This window comes from Meleagris gallopavo, chromosome 17 (assembly GCF_905368555.1).
Source record: "Meleagris gallopavo chromosome 17, MGAL_WU_HG_1.1, whole genome shotgun sequence".
Taxonomy (NCBI): domain Eukaryota; kingdom Metazoa; phylum Chordata; class Aves; order Galliformes; family Phasianidae; genus Meleagris; species Meleagris gallopavo.
In genome coordinates, this window is record NC_139420.1 from 9,813,935 (window position 1) to 9,836,442 (window position 22,508).

Sequence of the window (22,508 nt, forward strand, 5' to 3'; positions counted from 1 at the left end):
CGGCAGAAGAGAAGCTTTGGGCAATTTCAAGAGACATTCTCCTGGGATGGAAGCTCAGGATGGAGAGGTATCAACAACCTCACAGAAGCACCTCCCTTCTCACACCTCATGTCACTTACTGAGGAGCTGAGCAATAAGAACTCCCTTTTCCAGATGCTGGTAATGGCAGTGACCTATCCTGCTTGGTTGTAATTAGCTCCAAAATCACTACAAGCCTGCGCAGCTGAAGAACACTTCAGTCCTGCAAAATGAAGCTGAGCTGCAAGAAAGCAAATAGAATCCATCCTGGCTAATTATTTGTTATTAATTGTCCAAAAAAAAAAAAAAAAATGGATTGATGAAAGGACTTGGTAAGCAGAACAACAGCGTGAGTGTACTTGAAGGCAAGTGCTGTAACAGGATCCGAGAGCAAGGCTTGTCATAATCCACGGGCTGTTAATTATCTAAACACTGGTCCCTCGGAGCTGCATGAGTGAGGATTAATTAGTTTTTGAAATAATAGCTAAATTGATACTGGGAAGGAGTTTGGGTTCCAAAATAATGGCTGAAAATTAGCCAGCTTGTTTCTGCGCTTCTTTCTGCCGTGCTCAGAAGGACATTTGTCTCTGTTGTTTTGCCAGAAAAGGGCCATTAATCACAGCGGCAGATGGCCCTTCCCAGACCTGTCGTGCTGCAGAGAGACAAAAGGAAGGCGGAGGAGAAGGAGGAAGCAATCACCTACAAGTGTTGGGAGAAAGAAATCCTCAGAACCAGCGAAGAGCAACTACTGAGAGCATCCTGCAGGAGAGCTGGATCTGCCCAGAGTAACTCGTGGAGATGGAGGACGTCTCCTGCAACAGGCAGGTGCCTACAGGAAAGGGTCTGACCGTCTCCAAAACGAATTTCCAGCTCACCCCACCATGCCCACATCCCTCAGTGCCAAATGCCCACGGCTCTGGAGCTCCTGCAGGGACAACGAGCTCAGCACTCCCTGGGCAGCTGTGCCACTGCATCGCCGCTTTTTTGGAGAAGAAACTTCTCCTTGTGTGCTCTGCCCATCCTCCTGCCAACAGGAGGCACAGAGCTTTCCCCTCACCTCTGTCCCACGCTGCTTCATGCACATTTTTGGGGCACTCTGGGAAATCAGCTCAGTGTGGCAGCAGGGAGGAAGCAGCCAGCCGAACGCTGCAGCATTAATCACAGCATCCTCCCCACACGGAGCCCGTTGTCTTGAAAGAGTGTCTGCTCCATAAAGTACGCACAGCTGACACGTGTGAAACCCTTCACAGCGTTTACTGATGTACATTACCTTGGCTTTTACAGCATAATAAATAACGGGGGAGAGACAGACACCCATCCCCTAATCAGCAACGGCAGCAAGGAGGGGATAAATGTTTGGCTGGGGGGAAAACCTCCCTTCTCGGACACCTTCCAGAGCCACAAGGAACCCACAGACCCCCCATGAGCGTGTGTCCTGTCCCATAGTGACCCAAAGGAGGGCAGCTGACACTCAGGTCTGCTTTCACTCTGCTTCTCTGCAGGATCAAACCTCAGTGGTTTGGTATGCTACACAGGAGGTTTAAGCAGAGCTCAGAGGAAAGATCCTATTAGATAAGAGTGAACACAGCAGGCCTGTAGCTGAGGGAAGCCGCTCCATCTCCGGGAGGCTCGGTTTATCAGCACAGGGCTCAGGCACACTGAGAACCCACCGCAGTGTCAGGCAGCGAGCAGCAAACATCTCATTAGTTACAGCAGGGCTCCCGCTGCTCTGCCAGCCAGCACCGGGCCTGCATGGAATGGGGAGCAGAGTTCCCTCCTGGAAGCAAATCAAAGGCAGCACAGAGGGGGGTAGCACACCTTGATGCTGCCGCCGCAGCGCCGTCCTCCTGCTCCTGGCCTCACTCCAATGCAATGCCTTAGCTAGATAAATCGCTCACACCACGGGCAAGAGAAGCCAATGGATGTCGTCTCCTTGGCCATTACTCTGATTTTTCATCCTTCGCTTGCTGTGAATAAAGAAATGAGAGTGAGAGCGGCAGCCCCCAGCCCAGGCTGCAGTGCACAGTCAGCTGCACAGCATCCATCCTCAGCAGCCACAGCAGGGCCAGAAGCACCGCTTTGCCCTTCATCGTCCAGCAAGCACTGATTTATCTCCAGGTGCTGAGAAGCAGTGTGGCTTGCGAGCATCCCTTCAGCAAACCAGAGCCCGGTGGTGGTGCTCCCTTCTCCTGCAGAGGGACCCGAAGCAATTCCTGCTTTTGGGTGTCCCCACCAGAAACAGAAGTGAGGGCAGCAGCAATGTTCTCAGCATGGGCTCTTCTCTTTGAGCCCTCAGATTTTTTCCAGTCCAACCCCAGGTTTTCTGGGCTTCCCAGCACAGCGAGTGCTGTAGGGAGAGCACTTTCCTGATTCCTTTTAAGCTTTCTTCCTAGCTTCAGGGAGGAAGGCGATTTTTCATTCCTTTTTAAAAGGTGATTAAATGCTGTGTTTGTAAAAACACTTCATTCTGGGAAACAAATTATGTAAAATACACTCAGTGGGATCTAATACAAACTGATACCATCAGCTAGCAACAGGGGCTCTGCTGCCAGGATTTGCTTTCCAGGGGCAATGCTGAGCTGCCTGGACAACCTGCTGATCTGCTCCAGCCCAGGGTCTCGCAGTCTCCTGGTGACCCTGAAGCATGTATGGAAGGAGCCAGCTGCCTGCAGGCATCTATCTGCCAGGCCACGTCCCTGCTGGGTGCCCCTTGGCCAGCAGGGCAATGAGGGATAGACCAGTCTGAACTAAGCTGGGCTGCTGCACAGGTCTGTCAGTGCAGCATGTCTGGATCTCTTGATGCTGCTTACTTTTACCATTCATGCTTGTGTCTTCTGAGCTCTTTCGTTGCTATTCACCATGCTGAGGCACTCCCAGGCACACAGAAGAGCAGCTGGATGGGGTTTCTTTACCCATCAGTGGGTTTCAAGGCAGCTCCAGGGGATTCATGAGCTGCCACAGGCCAGCGTGCACCCAGCAGGAGACAAAGCTGACTGGACACAGCTTCCCATGCCCCGCATCACTAATGATAGGAAACGATGCTGCTTCCCCGAGGACAGGCCACTTGTCAGGGCAGGTGGCTGCAGCAGAGAGGAACTGAGCTCTTACTTTTTCTAGACAGGCTCAAGGATGCTCCAGGGGAAAGCACTGCAGGCAGGCAGCATGCTGGATTGAGAGGGAAACCAGTCTGGAGCCCGTCTTGGGTACATCACTGATGAAAAAGGAAGAAAAGAGAAATCAAGATTTCCTGCCCCCAATTTGCTGACTCAGTAATGACTCAAGGGACTAAATTTAGCTACTGAAGTGCTCAGCAGCAGGGCGAGCGGCTGTTGGCCTCTCCTTAACCTTATTACAAGACCTTTCAAGCAAATCTTTCCCCAGCTCAGAAGGGATTCTGCTCACGCTCCAAGGGGACTGCATGCCACCTTTGCAAGCTGGAAGAAAGCAGATCTACGTACATAGGTGCACACAAGGCTTCCCAGTGCCAACGCAAGACCTGGGAGCGGAGAGAAGAACTTGTGAGCATCACGCTTGTTGAGTCACCATAGCAACAAGGGGGTTTTAAAAGCAATTAGGTGTGGGTTCATCTGTGCTGCTCAGAAGGATCGCAGAGCGCTGCCTCTCCTCCCTGCAGCTCCTGCACACGGGGCTCCTATGGCAGAGACAGGCATGATGGCTCCGGCTGCATGGCCATGGGCAGACCTGGAACAGCTCTGTGAGTCAATAAGGTGCTGGAACACAGCTCAGCCGGGTCTAAGGAAAGCTGTGACCCGGGCCTATTTCTGTAGCCAGGACACAACGAGGTGGAGTCAAATGCTTCCCAACCGTACAAAAGTATAAATTCCTAACAGCAGTGATAGCATCTCCTGCATCGCAGCTTGAGCCGTCCGCAAGCTAAGCCGATTCTATGCTTTCATAAGACCCGTTTCCACGAGGTCAATCATTACATAACCCCACAACAAACCTCCATCGACCATCTTCCAGGAGCACGGAGCTGGTGGGCAGCTGAGCTGTGCTGCCCAGAGCTCAGGACCTGAGCACAGGCAATGGGGTGACCCAGAGCTCCTGCACTGCCCACCCTGCGCCGCCCAGCACTGCAGGAATAGAAACAGATCCGTGCACATCACATGGGAATGGCATCAGCCCCATCCAGACTACAAAAACATGCACTCTGCTCTCCCAATTCCTATAGCTAAGAGCTTTTTACCTCTTTTTTTTTTTTTCACCCCCCTCAATATGCTAAAATTCAGTTCCTCCTCCTCACTGCTAGAAATTCCCATGTAGTTTCTCATCACATCTTTTTACCTCCCTTCAAAATTCCTGTATTTTCAAGGATCTGTATTGGATGAAGTGCTGTTGAGCTGTTGATTTCCAGCTCCCCACACCCCCTTCCATTTTCCTCTTATTTTTCTGCATTGCCTGCTCACAGAGGCCGTTCTGGCACCAACAGCTTTTTGGCCATTCAACAGAACAATTCTCACCTTTATATCTGAGTGCTTGCTCAGGGCTGACCCAGCCATCTAATGCCCTATGACTCACCCTGGCTGGGAACGTTTCTCTTTGCATCAAGGAACTTTCAAGAGACCTGAGAGCTGCAGAGGCATGAGGTGTTTGGTGCCCATGCCTTGCTTCAGCATCAGCCTCCCCTCTTTATGAACCAGAGATAGAATTTAGCATTTACCCAAAGTGCACAGATTGGGGTTGCATGCGTTTGAAGCTGGAGCAGATTTCACTTTGCTCTGGCAACCAGGCACTTTCCACACTCATTCTCTACGGGAGAGATGGTGTAATGCTCATGTGACAGAGGGAGAGCAGCAAGATGCAGCTGGGAAGGCTGGGACGAGGCACAGCCTCACTGCCCCTGCATGCAGCAATCTCAGGTTCACCTCAGGGACTGCTGAACTGCAAAGCCAGAGAGCAAACAGGTGCCCCTGGGGAGCTGGGTGGGAACCAACGCCTGAGGCTCCCACCTTACCAGCAGTGTGAGTCAGCTGTGACGCAGCCTTCCCAGCCACCCCACTGCAGCACAGCGCTGCAAGCAGAAAGAAGGGAACCTTGTGCAGAAAAAGCACACAGGCAGCCGGGTGGGAGCCTCACTCACTGCTTTCTGCCTGACAGTTTACCTGCAGGGCTGCAGAGGCTGAGTTTCTGCAGTTCCCTTCCAGGCTGGCTCGCTTTTAGGGTGAGAGGTGAGTAACATATATCTGCAGAAGGGAGATAAGGTAATGGGGCACCTCAAATGCCTGGGATCGCATTAAAGCAAGGCTGGCTGGTGAGATCCTATCGCTGCACAGAAATATCTGCAACTTTATCCTCGGCTGGAACATGAACCAAAACAAATCAGACGACCAGCACAGTGGGTTTGGGCTCGTTGGCACAGCACGGTGGGCAGGGAGGAGGAGGGGCACATCCTTGGCAGAGCCAGCACAGCTGAGACAGCAACATGGGAGGATGCTGCTGCTGCAACAGAAAGCAAGGGTGTCAATGTAGGAAGGAGAGACACCTTGTGAAGGGCAGGAGAAGGGCCTGCATCCAGGCTCACGTACCCAAGGACACTGGGAAGGGTGCACAGCAAAGAGAGCACCTGATAAATCAGCTAGCTTTCACCTGGCTCATGGGAGTGCCTCCAGGAGGGACTCCTGTGTGACACTGTGACCCCAGGGCAGTGCTGACAGATAACCCTGCAGCAGCAACCTGATTGCTAACACAGGAGCAGAGTCCATTCCTAACATTTCTCACTCTGGGCTGATCCCTGAGGAGGGGCACAGCTGCTCAGCTCCCACCTCCCTGCTCCGGCTGTGGCAGAGGGAACCAAACAGCAGGCATGAGCTGGCTGCCAGCCTGCTCTCTGGGAGCAGATGAAAGGCTTCTTTTCTCTTCCACCTGCAGCACACAGCCAGCCTGGTTCACGTGCATCTGCAGGAGCCAAGGATGCTGGGAGCAGGCTCACTCAGTACAGCTGGGCCACGGCTGATAGTGGGACCTCTGACCACTCTCCAGTGTTCGCAGGTAATTGCGTGCAGCTCCCCTCCTTGCCCTCCTGCAGAACTATTCACCCAAGCTGGGAGGCAAACACAAAAAGCTTGCTGCTCTCAGGAAGCGTGAATCTTACCTCTGCTGGCTTCAAAAAACAGTGAATGTCCTTCAAGGAGGAGGGAACTCATGCTGTGCCCAGTAAACCAGTCACAGCAGCTGCATGGAGCCAGGGCTCATCCCTGCCAACACCAGGAACAACGTGCATGCAAACAAAGCTCAGGTTTCCAGTTCCTTTTGTGCTGCCCAAGACACATGCCCTGACTTATTTCCAAAGCCATCATGTGAAGCTTGTTCCTCTTGGGAGAGCACGAGGTAAGCAGGAGCACTGGGAGCAAAGCCTGCCAACAAACACCATCCAGGGCAGCAGTGGCTGAGGGGAGAGGATCCAGGCAAGCTTCTTTCTGCAAGAGCAGAGATTGTTTTGGCTCCTGCAGCTCTGCTCCAAAAGGAAGCTCTTAGGAGCATTTGGGAAGGAGGCTAAAAAAGCACAACAGGCCAAGTACAGGAGCAGGGAGCACTCAGCAGTGTCAGCACAAGGACCATCCCAACCACAGCAAGGAGCTCAGAATTGCACATCACTTCAGGAATGGGGACTGACAGCTGCTAAGAGTTCATTGAGAGCAGCAATATTTGAAGAAATGAGCAAGTGTGGGGAGGCAAGGCATCAGCATAGCAAAGTAACGGCTGCAAGAAAGCTTGCCATCTCCTCTCCACCCTCTAAACACCACACTTGGCTGCTCACAGTGCTGGAGGGATCGCAGCCCAGCCCTAGCAGGGCAAGCAAGCCTCCAACACAGTGCAAATACAGATGGTGGAAAACATAATGCATCAAAGCAGCCAGCAAAACATGCTATCATCTAACACTTAGCAGTGATTGCTGTCTCTGGTTTCCCGCTGAAGATGATGGCCCACACACTGCCAGGGCAGCTCCTAGACAGCAAACGCACGTTGGTCAACACACCTTGGGGAGAAGTCTAAGATAGTATGTTGTGCTTCTCAAGATGGGATGATTACCCAGGGCAAGAGCCTCACTTAAAGCAGATCTGCTGTTTCTGGACTCCACAGTTCCTTGCTCAGAGTTAGTTCAGGCTCTGCATCTTGCTGCAGTGGAGACAAGGAAGCCCCTTCGGGTGAAGGAGAGATCAGGAAACCTTCAGATAACACACAGAGAGGATGTTACTGCCTATTACCTGCAGCTGAAGATATTCTACCTGACTTATCCAGGGCAAATAAGGCTTGTCAAGAGCAACACACTCATTGAACTGCTGTATTGGTCAGTCTGCATTGACAGTGTTGTGTTATGAGAGGTAATCAAAGTGCTGTTGGAGGACTAACGTGTAACAGCTCCACTCGAGCTGATGGGAAAAGGAGGCCAAGCACTGACAAGCCAGCCTCATCTACAGCAAGCAAGAACAGGGACTGACATACAGCTTAAAGAACGTATTAATTAACACAGTGAAGGAATGCAAAAAAGTTCGAGGGGTGAAGGAAGAAAACTGTTTCCCTTATGAACATTCAGAACGTGATGCTCTTGCCCTTGATATCACCAGATAGATGGCACGGCAAAGGGGGGTGCACCCTTTGCATCAGGACATTAGCTGGCCTACGCTGGTTTTGACAAAGGAGAGACAGCAGAAATTAAATAAAATCATGGGAGGGAGCACACCTAAGTTGCCAGGGCTACCCTACCATGGGCCGGGTCAGGCTCTCAGCACAGAGCTGAGGTACCACTCAGCCCCAGGCAGCTCTGGGATTCCCTGGGCAGATCCCAGGACAAGCTCCAGCGACCCACCTAACGACTTGTACGGGATTACTCCGCAAATGCTGGCTCACGATAAATGACTGTGCTTTGTGGAAACCTTTCTGAACCAGCTGCAGATGTCCTCAGGAGCAAAAGTGCTTAGCAAGATCAGCACGAACCTGGCACTAGAGGCTGCCTGTGAAAACAAGGCCCTAGCTGGTAGCACTAACCTTGAGGAAGAGCACGCTCCAGGAAGGAACGTGGGGCCATCACCACATTTTGAGTCTCTTCAGCATCACTAAGAAGGGCGTACAGATGAACCACAGGTCTGATTTCCCTCTGGTCAATGGGAAAGCAACCTGCAGGAAATTCCCATTTCAGTGAACTCTGAGAAAGAGGATCTCTCATCCTTCATGCCTGACTGCCTTCCTGTAGCAGTGTTTTCCTGGGTTAGCAAATATCACAAACCCCAACCTCTGCAGGCAGATGGCTTTTTGCCTTATAGCAGCCTGCTAATAGGAAAGCAGTGGGGGACAGATGCTCCTGCCTTCCCACGTTAAGCCAGGGCAGCAGCTCCGAGCTGGCAGCAGCACTTGCTCACGTCGGTGCCCGAAAGCCACGGGAGGCAGCAGGAGTTGTGGGGTAACCGAGCTCAGAGCCAGCTGGAGCCTGCTCAGAGGCGATGCTCCCAGGACCCTCCGTGCCCCTCCAGCAACCCAGGGCCTTCCAAGCACCAGCTGTACCTCGCACCCACGCGTGCTTCTATGCTTTGACTAGCAGAATAAATACAAACCAGCAAGCAGCAGCAAACTGCTTCCTCTCGATAGCTGCCGAGGGAAAACACTCTTCATTTCAGCCCCTCTGCTGTTAATGTGAGGGCTAAGAGTTAAACTGGCAGCTGTCCTTGCTGGGCGGAAAGGAGCAGCAAGCAATCCTAACAGAGCTCCTTGCTGGTGGAGGAAGTGCAGATCTATTTAAAGGAGTCAGAGCCCTTTTCATCTGCCTTCTTCGAAAGGCAAAAAGCCCACATGAATATACCTAACCAGAGCTAGAGCTTTTAACCCCTAAGGAAAGCCCTACTCACCTCTTTCAGCCAATTGCCCAGCATGGCAAGAGCTGTTCCTCTGGAAACAGCAACGTTGGCTCGTTGCTGTTTGAAGTCTTTCCTTCCACATACAGCAAAACCTCTCTGTTCCCATATATCCCCAAAGGGCAAGCATGCAGTATGAACGCAACTCACAGCCTCCAGCAGTGCCTGTGGGACCCCTCCTCCTCCCTATAGAGAAAGGGGCTCAGTCCCCACTTCTGACAGCAGCATGCCAACGTGTAAATAGCTGCTCAGCCCTAACTTTGTCCCAGAGTGAGCCAAATTTCCAACAGCAGCATTTCCCTGCAGAAACAGTCCTGGGGTGGGGTGATGGGAAAGCTGCTAGAGACAGAAATGGGGACCAACAGCTCCAGGGGAGCTAAGGGGGGATGTCCTCCAGCAGAGAGGAGAGCTCACAGCTGTCCTTGCAGTGAGTCAGGGCAGGAATACAGATAGGAGAAGTGCTTTAAAGTTGGGCAGCACTACGGCTCTGTACTTTTGCCTAAGTTGGTGAGAAAAACGGAAGACAGAACAGGCATTTGTGTGACAGTTACTTGCAAGGTTTTCTGCTGTTGTTGTTTCTGCTTTGGTTTTGTTTTGTTTCGAGGTAATTGCTACACCTCTGGAAAACAACTGCCTCATCATGAGCCACGGTGATTTTCCCCCTCAAGAAATCCTTGATGCTCACTGTTCTCGCCTTACAAACTGGGGAGGAACGTGGCACGGCACTGCCCTCTTTGGGTAAAACCACCCACTGATTTCAGCCACTTACAGTACAGGCGTTATGCACAGCTTGTCCTTGTGTTCTGCTGGACACGAGCAGCTCTGCACCCCCTTTGCAGCAAGGGGGGCCAGGAGATGCTCTCCTCTTCCAATCCCAACCCCAAACCCGCTGCCATCCAAAGCCACTGCCATGCTGCTGCCACAAGGCTCTGCTCCCCAGCGGGTTGCTTGGTAAATTGCAGAGCTGCCTCCATTTTCCTCCTCTGTATGAAAAAGCCTTAGTAAAATGACTGCAAAAATATAGTGTAGGAAAAACATCCTGGAGCAGCGTGGAAAAGAATAACAGCAGGTGATGTGGTCACTGCAGATCTTACCTTCACATGATCACACAGACAAGGATGCATTAACAGTGGTAGGCAACTGTAAATCCAGCACATCCTTACCTGGAAACACAAGATTTCTCTAGATACCTGTGAAAGAGAAGAAAAAAAGAAAAAAAAAAAAACCACCAGAAGAGATCACTGAAAGAATTCTCTCAGAACCTGATAAAAACACCCAGGGAAGAAGAAATCCATGCACATCCCACACACAAGCATGCAGCACATGGAGGAGGTGGCACTGCTGCCGCTGGTGCCTGGCTCTGCTGCACCATTCCCAAACCACCCAGCAGGAACAAGTGGGTTGGTAAAAGCAGCCATTTGGCAGCATCTCCTCTGGGTGAAAGGAAGAGGCAGGCATTCTCTCCAAACTGGGAGCCCATGGGTGTAACACAGGATCTCTTTTCCAGCGCTGTGTGTGCACGGTATGAGCATGTGCATCCACATAGGATGCAGAACAATGCCCCTGCAATTTCAGTCCAACTTCCAGGCAGATAATAATAGTCCAGCCATGCTCAGCTCTAGCCCCACTCCACAGCAGGTCTCGCCAAGCTTTACAAAAGGAGAGCCACGTGCCTTTGAGCTGTGCTTGGATAGAGCCTATTTTTGGGCTCTTTGCTGGCACACCACTCTGCTGTAAGTGATCACCTCTGAGGTTAATTAGACAAAATGCTCCAGCGAGGTCTCAGGAGGAGCAAGATTTCCTTTTCTCCACGTTAAGCCCTTTTACCAACACTTCAATAGATGTTGACATTGCTCTGCCCCTGCCACGCTACCTATTGCACTGCTGATGATAACAGCAGCTCCATTGCTGGGGATTAGGGGCAAGCAAACAACAGAGAAAGCAATAAGAGCAGAACAAGTTTAGAAAGCAGAACAAGAAACAGCAGCAGCCCCGGAAGACACAAGTGTGCTTGTCCCTGCTGCAATCAACCCAGCACAGCATCAGAGCCAGCTCAGTACTCACAGCCCTGTGAGTTCCACAAGGGCTGGGGATGGCTGGGAGCTCCAGGAGCGCGGCGAGGAAAGGACAGCACTCTCACTTTAACGCAACACGACCAGCCGCTCGCAAAAACAGCTTGGCTTCCCCATCCCTGAACCTTGCAGGTGTTTGTTTAACAGTCTGCATAAATTGAGGCTAATCGCAGCTCCGCCAGCTGCCGAGGAGCCCAGCAGCCTGGAGGACGCGGCCCCGTTATCTCAGTGCAAGCTGAGCGAGCTGCTCCCGAGGGGACAGCTAATCTGCTCGGCCCTAACGAAGCAGCCGGCCTCTCACGCCCGCAGCCTCAGCGGGGGGAAGCGGAGGATGGAGGCTGAGTGGGATTAGTGCCGAGATGGAGGGGTGAGGAGCTGCTCGCTGCTGCTGCCAGGGACGCATCTCCGCCGTCCCCTTTGCGCTAAGGGCTGGGCTGGAGGCCACAGCCGGTCTCCCTAGGTCTGCTGTGTACATAAAGGCATGAATAATAGATCTAACAAGCCAACAAAAGCACTTTATCTAAAGCATGCTTCTGTCAGAAAGCCAGGCTTCTCCAGCACGTGGGATGGTTTCCAGACAGTGCCTTTTCCTTACAGCATGGGGGTTTTCCTGGCTTTGCTGCACCCTCCCTGACTTCACTCACAGGGAGCAAGCACAGGGCAGGGCTTGGCCACAGCAGACCCCCTGAACACCTTCAGCTCACCTCAGAGACCCGGCAGGATGGGGCAGCATCCCCTGAGCCAGCTCCACGTGCCACCTGCAGCCCCAACAGAACCCACACACGGAGGGCACAGCCACCTGCATGCCGTGGGGAAGAGATGGTTGGCTTCCCTTCCTGCTAAACAAGGAGCACGGGCACTTCCTTACATCCTGAAGCAGGGATCATCTGTATCGGTGAAATCTGCTTTCCCATATGTCCAGCAGCAGAAAGGCTGGAGTAAGGGACCTGTGCTCTCGTGCAGCTCCCCAGCAGTTGGGCAGTGTTCCTGCTGCCAGTCAGCCTGCGTTCCCTGAGGGCTGCCAGGGTTAGAGTGCTGTGCAGTGACTGCAGTGACTCTCTAAGGCTTGGGCTGTCCCCTCCCTATTTGCTTTATGGAAATGCTTAATAAGATCTTGACACGAGCAAAGGAAATTGCATTCCTTTATCTTGGCAGTGCATGGCCCAGGCTAAGGCAGGAAGAAGAACACAAGCAACACCCAGAATACAATTCTCCTCTCGACAGTGGAGGTCAGCATTGAAAAACCCAGCAGCTCCTTTGCCCCTCAGCTCTCTGTTTCATTTGCATTTCAATTTCTGGAGCTGCCAAGCTCAACTGCTGAACATCAGCCCCGCAAAGGCCAGGCTATGCTCCGGGCCAGATTCTTGCTCCACAGAGCAGCCACAGAGAGAAGTCATTCCTCACAACTCATGGTCCCCATATCACGAGGCACCACCAGATGCACCAGGAGGAGTTCCAGCTCAGGGAGGGAAGGCAGGAGCCCTCGGGGAGCAATCTGGCACACCCAGCCTGGGCACAAGCAGGTTCTCTGCCGATACCTGGACCAGAGCAATGCCTCCTCTCACCCATTCAAGAGGAAGCAATAGGCAGGCAGCAATCCAAATTCAGTTTTTAGGTATTTGGAAAGCCAGGGCTCCCACCCACACTGCTCCCTCCTCAGCTGCCAGCAGGCTCCCAGAAATTAGGCTGAATCTTCCCTGCAGAGAGTTCTCTGCAGCATCAGATCAAGGCCCCTGCAAGGGCCTGGGTAACAAACGGCCCAGCAGCACACCAGATGGCCAAGAAATCCAGCCTGAACACCCACCCATCCCTGGGAGCGCTGAATGCTGCCTGTGCCTACAGACAGGCATGATAGATCAAACCCAACTGGAGGTGATGGTGAAAATTATTTAGAACAAGTGCTTTATTAGCAGACTGGGCTGGGTATGAGAGACCATAGAAGGGCCAACGCCGCGTGAAAGGTTGCAGCAGCTCTTCCAGCCTGACCAAGGCAAGGACCTCATCACAGATCCTGTGCAGACTCACTCACCCTGAGCCCTGTGCAAGAGGAACAGGAGCAGCTCCACTGTGCCCTTTCCAAGCTGTCCTTGGGAAGCATAAGGTGCAGCTAAAGCTTTGATACTGGATGAGAGACTTTTTTTGGCCACCGATCAGTCTCTGATTTCTTTCCCTAAAGAGCCATCTGGGACATTCTCCTGAAGATGCAGCTAATCTAAAAGGCAAGAGACAGTCCGTCAGTAGTGCAGGAAACAGGCAGAAGCAAGCAGGTTGTCAGAGCAAGGAGTGCTTCTCCATCCACAAATGCAGGAAGCTGCTCTCCTCTTCTCACCACCTTCCCAGCCTCAGCAGACTTGGGCTGTCAGAAATGAGATAAAATAGGACAGGGGATCGCAGCAGTTGAAATCTCTCCTGTGTTTGTCTGGATACCCTCCAAGAACTCATCCAAGACGCTGACAGCTGAGGGCTGAGGATTACAGTGTGAGCAGGGACAGCTCTGCTGCACAGCCCACCTCACCCTGGAAGAGCTGGCATCTCAAAGGTAGATGGAACAGTGTGCTTCGGAGGAATTGGACACAGAGCTCTGCACGTCAAAGCTTCAGTACAGCATCACTGCAGCTCAGAGCAACAGCTCCTGCCAGAGGAAAAAAAATAGCCATGAGCCATCATGCTGCAAAGATGCCATCCCCTCTGCTGGCAGCTTGAAGGACAAGCACGTACTGCACTGTTCTTCTGGCCCCATTGATTTTCTGCAGTTCTGTCTCCAGGAGCACACACACTGCAGTTTGTTTGGCCTTGCAGGAATGCTGGGGCAGGATGATCATGCTGGGGGCAGAGACAGCAAAAGGTATCACAGGACAGCTGAGTTAAGACAAAAGAGGGAAGAGGCACAGCCAGGCTCATTTCCACATCCCAGGACAAGGAGTGCTTTGGGCAAAAGCAGAGGTGCCCAGGTCAGAGTCAGCTCCTAGGTAAGCTCCTCATGTTCCCACCCAGGAGCCAGCACTGCCCACCTGGGAGCCACCTTCATGTGCTCTCAGCTGTATCAAATCCAAGGCTGGAAAGCAAACCGTGGCAATTATCAGCGCTTGCTGCTGTGAATGGGAATGTTCTGTAAACAAATTACATCTTGGAAATTAATACACGTAGCCTTAATTGAGGTTTAGCATCTTAAATTTGACTAAAAAATAAAAATCCTTACAAGTTAACAAAAAGAAAAGGGAGGAAAGGCAATGAGCTGGCTGCAGAGCCCTGGTGCAGAGCTAGCAGTAGGCACAGCACCTGAGCAGACTCAGCCTTGCCTGTCTCAGGTTGCTCTACTCCAAAATGAGGATTTGTACATCCCAGGGTCAGACTAATTTCTCCTGCCAGCACAGCAGCAATATTGTAAATGACTTTTAAATATCAAACTCACACTTGAGTGCATCTAAGTCAAAGCACAACACGCATCAGGGATGATAAAAAAAATATCAGATAGCGTTAGCAGAGCCTGGGCCTCAGCACATCAGCCCAAGATGGTTTTGGCATTCAGCACTTGCAGTGGATGAAGATCAGCATTCCTCACCTTCAGACAGCTGCCAGCTCTCCAGAGTGCCTCACTGAGGCACTCTGAGAAGCAGCTACAAGCTGAACCCCTGGGATTTTGCAGAGCCTGTGCTGTGCCACTCTGGGAGCTCATCCTGCAGCTGAAGTCCCATGGCATGCTGCAGATCACACATTCCCAGCAGACTCTTCTGCCACTGCACTGGCAGCTCATCCCAGCTCTAGGCTCTCTCCTGCCAAGCCTGTGCTCCATCCAGCCCCCATACAATCTGTCCCCATGGAGGGAGCAATGTGTTGTCCAGAGCTTTTCCTTGCCTGGAACAAGCATGGACTCATGCCCAACGAGAAGCAAGTCTGGCTGCACGATGGTGGTATTTCTATCTCCTCCAGGTCACTCTCAGACATGCTGGATACCCAAGGGACTCCACCTCCCAGTCTGTTAGCAGGAGACTGGGAACAAGAGCACCTTCTACACCTCCAGCCTGCTGCAGCTTTAGTCCCTGGCTCTCACCCTCCACCATGCAGCACAGACACACGGACAGACACTGACAGCAGCACACAAACAGCACTGCTGTGGAGCCCCAGCTCCACACACCTGTATCTTGAGGGTTAAATCGATATCCTCCCTTCCTCTACCCACATCATTAACACATCCAGGTAAGCAGGAAAGCACAGCCCCCTGACACAAAGCGTTGTTTTTTCTCTTTGCTAACTCCTGGGGGGACTGGTGTGTAGAAACCTTTAATGAATTTGACATAACTCCTAGCACAGAACAGCTCTACTATTTGATACAAAGTTTAATTTGATTTCTCACTTGAATAGCTGAGACATTCTTGATATGCTTCCTTCTGCCTCCCCCCAGACAGCTCTGCTGCATACAATTAGTGCTAAGAGTCACCTGCATTTCAGCATCCCTCCTCCTCTGCTCCACTCTGCTCCTGCTGCTAACATCCCTCCCCGTCCAGGTGAGCATCTCCATTTCTGGTCTTTGGAAAGGGTTTTCCACGTCGCTCCTTTAAGCAGTGGGAAAACTGAGGTCGATCAGTGGCAGCACTTGGAGCCCAGGCGATGTGACACTCCAGCTTAGGTTACACCAGTCATCCCTGCAGGACAGCAGCCCTGGAAGGTAGGAATCCTTTCTACTTTCAGCTCTTGTATTCCTCCACAGAAGCAGCTCCATTTCTGCAAGGCTTGCATCATCTGCACCGCACTTCAAGAACAGCAAAGCTACAGCGCTCTGGAAACAAGGAACACACAACTCCTATGAAAATGAGAAGTGCAGATGGAATTTTGATGGAGTTTTGTTCATTTTAACGTCTTCAGGTTTTTCTGGTGTCTGTTCATAGCTTAGGCTGCAACTTCAGCCTTCAGATCACACACCCACTGACCCAGGTTCACCATCAGGACAAGAGGACCCACAACTTTCCAGGAGCCAGCAGAGCAACGGAGCCCCACACCATGGCCAGACGCAGGTAAAGGTCTCCCCTGAGACATGACAGACACTGTGACCCAGGCTTCTGCCCGACTCAACCCCCTCTGTGAGCCAGCACAAATAATATTGGCTTGATTGAACCCATTCACTTCCCCAGTCTCTGAAGCACAACAGTCAATTTCAAAATCTTAAAGCAAACCGTTAGGGAGCAAAAGATGTATTTGCAGGCATTAAAGCCACAGACTGAGGAGCAAACAGACACCTTTGATTGAGAAATCAATGCCTGGGTTTTACAACATTTCACACTAAGCAGCAGCAGAGGAGAGTCCTGCAGACGTCTCATCCCTTCAGGGCAAGGCAGGAGAAACTAGCAGAAGGAGAAGTGAGAATGTGATGCTTCTAGAAGTCTTAGCAAAGCTAGACCACCCTTGTGGACCCTGAGGCCATGGGGTAAGGCACGTTTTCAATAGATTCCTCAGATCAAACTGATGAGAAAAGCGTCCATTTCATACCTCTTACAGAAAGGTGCTTCACCCAAGTGTTCCCCTGCACCTGGCCTGCCCGGGGTACAGCTCCAACACAGCAGGCTGAGGTCATCAGGGGCAATCCCACCCACCACAGCACAGCACCCGTCTGCCAAGCAGCCCTGGATGCAAGAGGTTGGCCTGGAATGGAAAAAAAGAAACCCAGACTCCATTGATCAAGATGCCAGAGGGAAGGAGCAAGTCGTGAAGGAAGGAGGAGGAACAGTCCCCGCACCCAACAGTGGCGTTATGAGCAAGAGAGACACGCTGACAAATTGAAACAGACCACTGGCACCCCTGGTATTTTTAAAAGCTTTCTTCCTCTCAGCTTTCTTCTCCTTTGTACGCTGAAAACCCATCTTCAAAAGCAATCACAATGCCTCCAGAGAGAAAAATACCCCAGCACAAGGCAGACTTCCCTTTAGGCAATGTGAATCTGCGTTACCTGAGTAAAAAGGCTTTTATCTCAAAACCATTCATTTCCAGAGCTCTTGACCCAAAAGGAAGTCTCCTTTATTTCTATAAAAGTCACTTTCTCCCCCAAAGTCTTGTGGTCTCAAAACGGAGCTGTTACGCAGCTTTCTGCTCCCACCACTGCCTGCAGAAGGCAGAGAGCTGCCCCTGCTCCAGGAGCTGCATGGCCCCTGCCAGCCCCCTTCTGCCTGCAGATAGTGGCAGAGGTGAGGGCTTTTTGCCAACCAGGAGCAGCCACATTACACTGCTTCTGTCCTTTAGCTAGAGCTAACGCAGCAGTTGCAGTTGTTAGCAATCAACCAGCTCCCCTCCGTAAGCTTTAAGTAAAAAGCAAGCTCTTTCCCAGAAGGAAGCTACAGGCAAGGCTGTAGCTACGGCAGCTGGGTGATTTTGAACAGCTCAGCATCACCACCAGATAGAAATTAGCTTGTGCAGGCAATAGAGGCAGAGCTCGAGGAGATGGGTTCAGCTCGGAGAGCCGGGGCAGCCTGTCACAGCTCTGCAAGCCTCCTGCTGTGATCTGCACCTCCAGGAGTGTATGGTGGCTGCAGAGATGTCTCCTTGCAGCATTCGTGCTTGAAATGGAGGGGAAAAATTGGTACTAGGAATTTGGCAGGAGGAAGGAGAAACGCTGCTTGTCAGAGGCAGCACACAGCCAGCTGGCCTGGTGAGATGAGCTCTCAGCTCCCGCAGCAGCCAGCTCTGTGCTGCTCCTGATGAGGATTTGAAGCACAGCACCCATGTGCCAAGCACAGCACCATGGCCACAGGCTGCTGCCCAGCATTTACTGGGGGAGGGAGGCAGCACCCATCTCTCACGAAGGGCACCAGATCCCAGATCTCGCCTACAGGGATGCAGATCAGAAATGCAATCTTGCACTCAGTCACATCCTAACCTGTCAAGTCAAGCCTGTTTCAGTGCTGATGTTTGCATTGCTTGGTGTCCAGCCTCAGGACAGGGAATGAACAAAATTAAAAGCACAAAATTAAAATTTCTACTCCTCCAAAATGGGGGCAACTTGAACCCCATACCCCCAAAGCACTGAAAACAACATGTACCCCAATACTGCTTGCATGGCATCTCTTAATTCCGTGGTTTTTAAGCAGCCATGGGTGTTCTGAATGCCTGTCATTGAGAACCTGGCACGTGGCTACTGAGTGCAAGCTCTGCACAGGTGCTGAGGGATGTGGCTTGCACCCTGGGCTCGGCCATCCTGGAGGGAACAGGTTTACCAGGCAGGACTGGCAGCAGAGATAATGGCATCAGTGATGTTTCCCTAGGCTGAACTGCTCACCATGCACTGAAAGGTGACACTCAGCATAAGCTACCTACAAAATTGTATTGAACAAATGCAGCATGCTTCAGTTTATATAAACTGTCTCTGCAGAAATATTAAAACCTAACAGCAGGGCAGTAACGGAGCAAACAGGAGTCAGGATACCTGAACTGCCTTCCCAGACAGGATGCAGTCTGCTGGAGGCACTGCATGTAGGGCATGAGAGGGAGCACCAGATACCCTAGCACATCTCTCAATAGATGAGCAGCTTTAGCAACACCAGGTGATACTGCTGGCTGTGAAGGCTCAGCATCCCACTGACAGCCCACCAGCATCCCACTGACAGCCCACCAGCATCCCACTGACAGCCCACCAGCATCCCACTGACAGCCCACCAGCATCCCAGGGCAGGCTTAGAGCAAGCCACTGACTGCAGTGCTATGGTGCAGAGGTGGGCAGTAAACAGCCCCAGGACCACAGCGTTGTGTGAAGCAAACCAGGTTTATCCCTTCCTGCTGGCACAGCCATGCAGAAACACAGCTCACACTCCCCTTCCCTCATGCCACTTTCCACTAGCAGGTAACTTTCCATCAGGTCATCAGAAACTCAGTCCCACTGCATATGAACCAGCAGGACATAGAAAGAGCAGAGTCACTTCTAGACAGAAGCCCATCCAGGACTGCAGGGTTTGCACCTGCCTCTGCCATTGCCCTGCCTTAGTTTCCCCTCTGAAAAGCAAGTACAAGCATTTTGTCTGCTCAAGGCATGCCACCTTCAATTCTTTGACAGCAGCATTGAGAATCAAAACACTCAAAGGCGGAGGTGATTGGGTAATCTGATTGGGTGGCTGCTAGCTATTTCAAGTTGGGCTGATTTCCGCTCGACTTTAGCAGCATTTTCAGGGGCTTTTTTGTTGTTCCAAGCTCTCTATTTCCCCCAGATGACCATCTCGCCAGCCTCTCTTCTTTGTACAACCCAAGGAGAAGGTGATAAAAATCTCTAAAAAAAGATTTCCAAAGCTCTCAGAGATTAAAAGGTCCTATTAGACCACTTTATAGGATAGCAGTGGAGGCAGGGAGAGGAAAGTTTTAGACAGACAAGCTATGGTGAAAAATTGATCTATTAAAGCAGTGGATGCTATCAGGAAAGTGACCGATTTCCTACAAACCAGTATAGCCAGACACATTTCTTCTAAACCAGATCTGTCCTGGCTTCTCCTCAGCACGGCAGCTCTCCCCTCTACCTGCCTGCATCACAGCAGCCCAGCTCAACAGCTCTAATGGGGCGATTCAGTTTATTGACCTATTAGCTGCCACCTGCTTGGGACACAGCCATGGCAGATTTGCCATTGTGTAAGCAGCAGCCAGCATAAAACCCTAAATAAATTTTCGGAGGCCGTGAGCAGTGTAATTAATCATGCTGTCTATCAAAAGGCAACAGCAGCAGGGCGGCAGGCAGAGGAACACAGAAGACAAGGCTGCACAAGGAGGGGGGGGAATCAGGGCCCCCTCCTGCTGTCTGCCCTTACCCTGTGCTGCCAGATGAGGCACAAACGGAGAATTAAGGCCACACTGAAGCTAGCGTCTAGATCAAACCCCATTTCACTGCTCACTCACTACTTGAACCTGAGCAAGTAGCTATCTGCCACGACGTGCTTCATTTCTACACTCACTTAATGAGGAAATAAGCAGCATTCACAGACAGCACTTGCAAAGTTTTTAAGTTTCAGCGCTTCAGTCTGTTTCCAACCATGCTGAACTTGTGTCTTCTCTTCTCCTCAGGACCTCTGAATCTGGCACAGACCAGCTAGCAGAGCGAGAGCAGAACAGAGATGTCAAAGAAACAGAAGGAAGAGATTTAAACACCCCAAACTCAGTTCCTTCCAGCTCACTTGGCAAATGTACTGAGCCTGAATCCTCCTCACTGCGATCTCTCCTCTCTGCTTCCCTGCCAATGCACCCATTTGGGATGCTGGGCTGCCGCCTACCCAGTGACCAAATTGCTCCACTAAGGCACAGAAAGAAGTCAGGTGATTGCTTAGGAGAAATATATATATATATATATACACACACACAGCACACATAAAAATTTATGTATACGCAAGAGGCCTCAAATTTTAAGGAGTTTAGGACACAGCACACCTCTGCTTCAAGACCAAGTGCCACATTGCCTGGCAGCAAGGCCCTCTCTAGGTAACCATCCCCCATGTTCACCAGCAGAAGCAAACAGAAGAGCTTGCCCCTGAGAGAAAACCTTCACATGATCTCCACCTTAAAGAGCCATCAGGGACTCCTGGAGATGCTTCGACTCACCGCGATCTGAGAAGAGGCAAGTCAGGAGCCAGCAGGACCTTTCTGAAGGGAGCTGGCAGACAGACAGACATCGTGGCTGAACCCTCTGCTTCTCCCACTTTCCATCTCCTTCAGCCAAGCAGGGTGGTCAACAGGAAGGCATCGTGCAGGCAGAGGGGCACAGCCTGACCTGAAAAGACAGAGACAAGAAAACCGTTTCTTTTCCTGCCGCTGAACCAGAGCCAAACAAGGCTACAACACACATCTCAGGGCTGTGGTGCATCCAAAGAGCTCAGCCAAGCCCTGAGCTCAGAGCACAGCCCATCTCAGGGCCGTGCCTCCCCTTCCAGCCTGCTGCTGGGCTCCCTCCAGGTTGCTGGCATCCCTCCTGCTCCAAGCGGATGCCGCTTCTCTAAGCAACATCGATGCCTCTAAAGGAGGAGAAAAAAAAACAACTATTCCAGCCTTTGAGCCATGCTATTAATATTTCATCTTTCTTTTTCTGCCAGAAGAAAGTAAGTTCCTCCTGCCAGCTGGGCTGCCATCTCACCACCATGTATCTGTGGCTCAGCCCTGGCTGCCAGCCCCTCCGCACAGATGGCAAATGCAAGGCTCATATCCCCTCCACACAACCCCTTCTGCGTCCCTCAGCGGCAGCACCAGAGCCAGCAGCACGCTGTGGCGAGGCATCGAGAGGCAGACAGGGCTGGGCTAAGCACCCTGCAAACCAAAACTCAAGGCTGATTCAAGGATTGCCCACAAGACCTGCATTGGGTCCACCCAGATGGACCACAGGCTCACACCGCCCATCCTTGGCTGCTGCAGCTGGAAGACATCTGTCAGTTACTACCATCACAAAGCCAGCTGCCATCCCACCCCCACGCAAGCTATCCATCAGGCATCATCTGTGTCAAGCTAGTTGTTTTTTTAGTTTAAACTTAATGTCTATAAAGTATTTTGCCTTTAAATTATTCTGCAGACTCAGTCAGTTAAACAGTGCTTCCCAGTCTAGACAGAACAATCTTGTTGTCAGTGAAACAGATTCACCCTGACATCCCCGTGGTGCGTGGTGATGTGGTTGCTATTTTGGAAAAAAGAAGACAGCTAAAAGCTCTTTCTCTTATGGCTCTGAAACGTGATTCCTGTCCACTCAGCTTCAAACAAACACCTCCATAAATGATCCCGTGCGTTTGGTTTGATGGCTCTCTGTCAGGTTCCTGCACGGGTGGAGAAAAGGGGAATGGCTCTGCCTGCTCCCAAACACAGACCTGTCTGATTTCCCCTGGCCATGGGGCGAGCTTTGGGTGATTGGCATGGAAGTACAGCTTGAGAGAGACGTTAAACCACGCCACAATTCATTCTGCAGGTCAGCTTTGCCCCCGTGTCTCCATCAGTGCATGGGGGGACTGCAAAAACTTTGGCTCCTTCATAATTAAAAGCCTCTCCTCCCCCTCGTGAAAAGTCTGCACAGAGGAAAAGGTGAAGCAGACAAAGCATCTGACAGCACTTCATGTCTAGTCAGGCTGGAGCCTACAGAGCTGTAAGAGTGAAACAGCCTGATCAAACCAGAAATCATATTTTCCCCTTTTGCACCGTCAGTGACAGATCCTTGATGTCTGCAGTCAGAAGCAACAAATACCATTTGGGGATCTTTTCATCTCCTTTTGCAGTAACACAGCAACCTGCCCACCCTGGCATAGGGCTGGGCATTTTCCTGCCCAGCCTCTAAGCCTGCAAATGCTCTCCTCTGGGTGGGAGCACAGCCCCTTTGCTAAAGGGGATGCAGGAAGGTGTTGCAAGGGGAAAAGAATCTGAGTGCACCAATGGGCCCCTCTACAGGGTAGCAAAGGGACCTTTCAACTGCTTTCATTCCTCAAAAAACTACAAGCCTCCAGAAGCTGCCCCATTCTAAATGTATCACACACCTGCCTTTAATCTTGCAATAAATCTCCTGCAGATGTTCTGCTCTGTGGAAGGCACACTCACCTCCAAACACCCAAGAATGCCTCTGTGT

General features: G+C 51.5%; 1 protein-coding gene across 16 annotated transcripts in view; it reads right to left on the bottom strand.

Annotated features, from left to right (window-relative positions):
* SRRM4 (serine/arginine repetitive matrix 4) overlaps positions 1-22,508 on the bottom strand; it is a 69,565-nt gene that overhangs the window by 37,357 nt on the left and 9,700 nt on the right. For 4 of the 16 annotated variants that reach the window (XM_085238853.1, XM_085238858.1, XM_085238865.1 and 1 more), the window contains exons 2-6: positions 20,516-20,684; positions 15,396-15,734; positions 8,026-13,589; positions 3,127-3,229; positions 1,837-1,985 (exon numbers count right to left, since the gene is read on the bottom strand). The gene's annotated coding sequence lies outside the window, so the exon portion shown is untranslated. The other 12 variants (XM_085238861.1, XM_085238859.1, XM_085238857.1 and 9 more) reach the window with 12 other exon arrangements.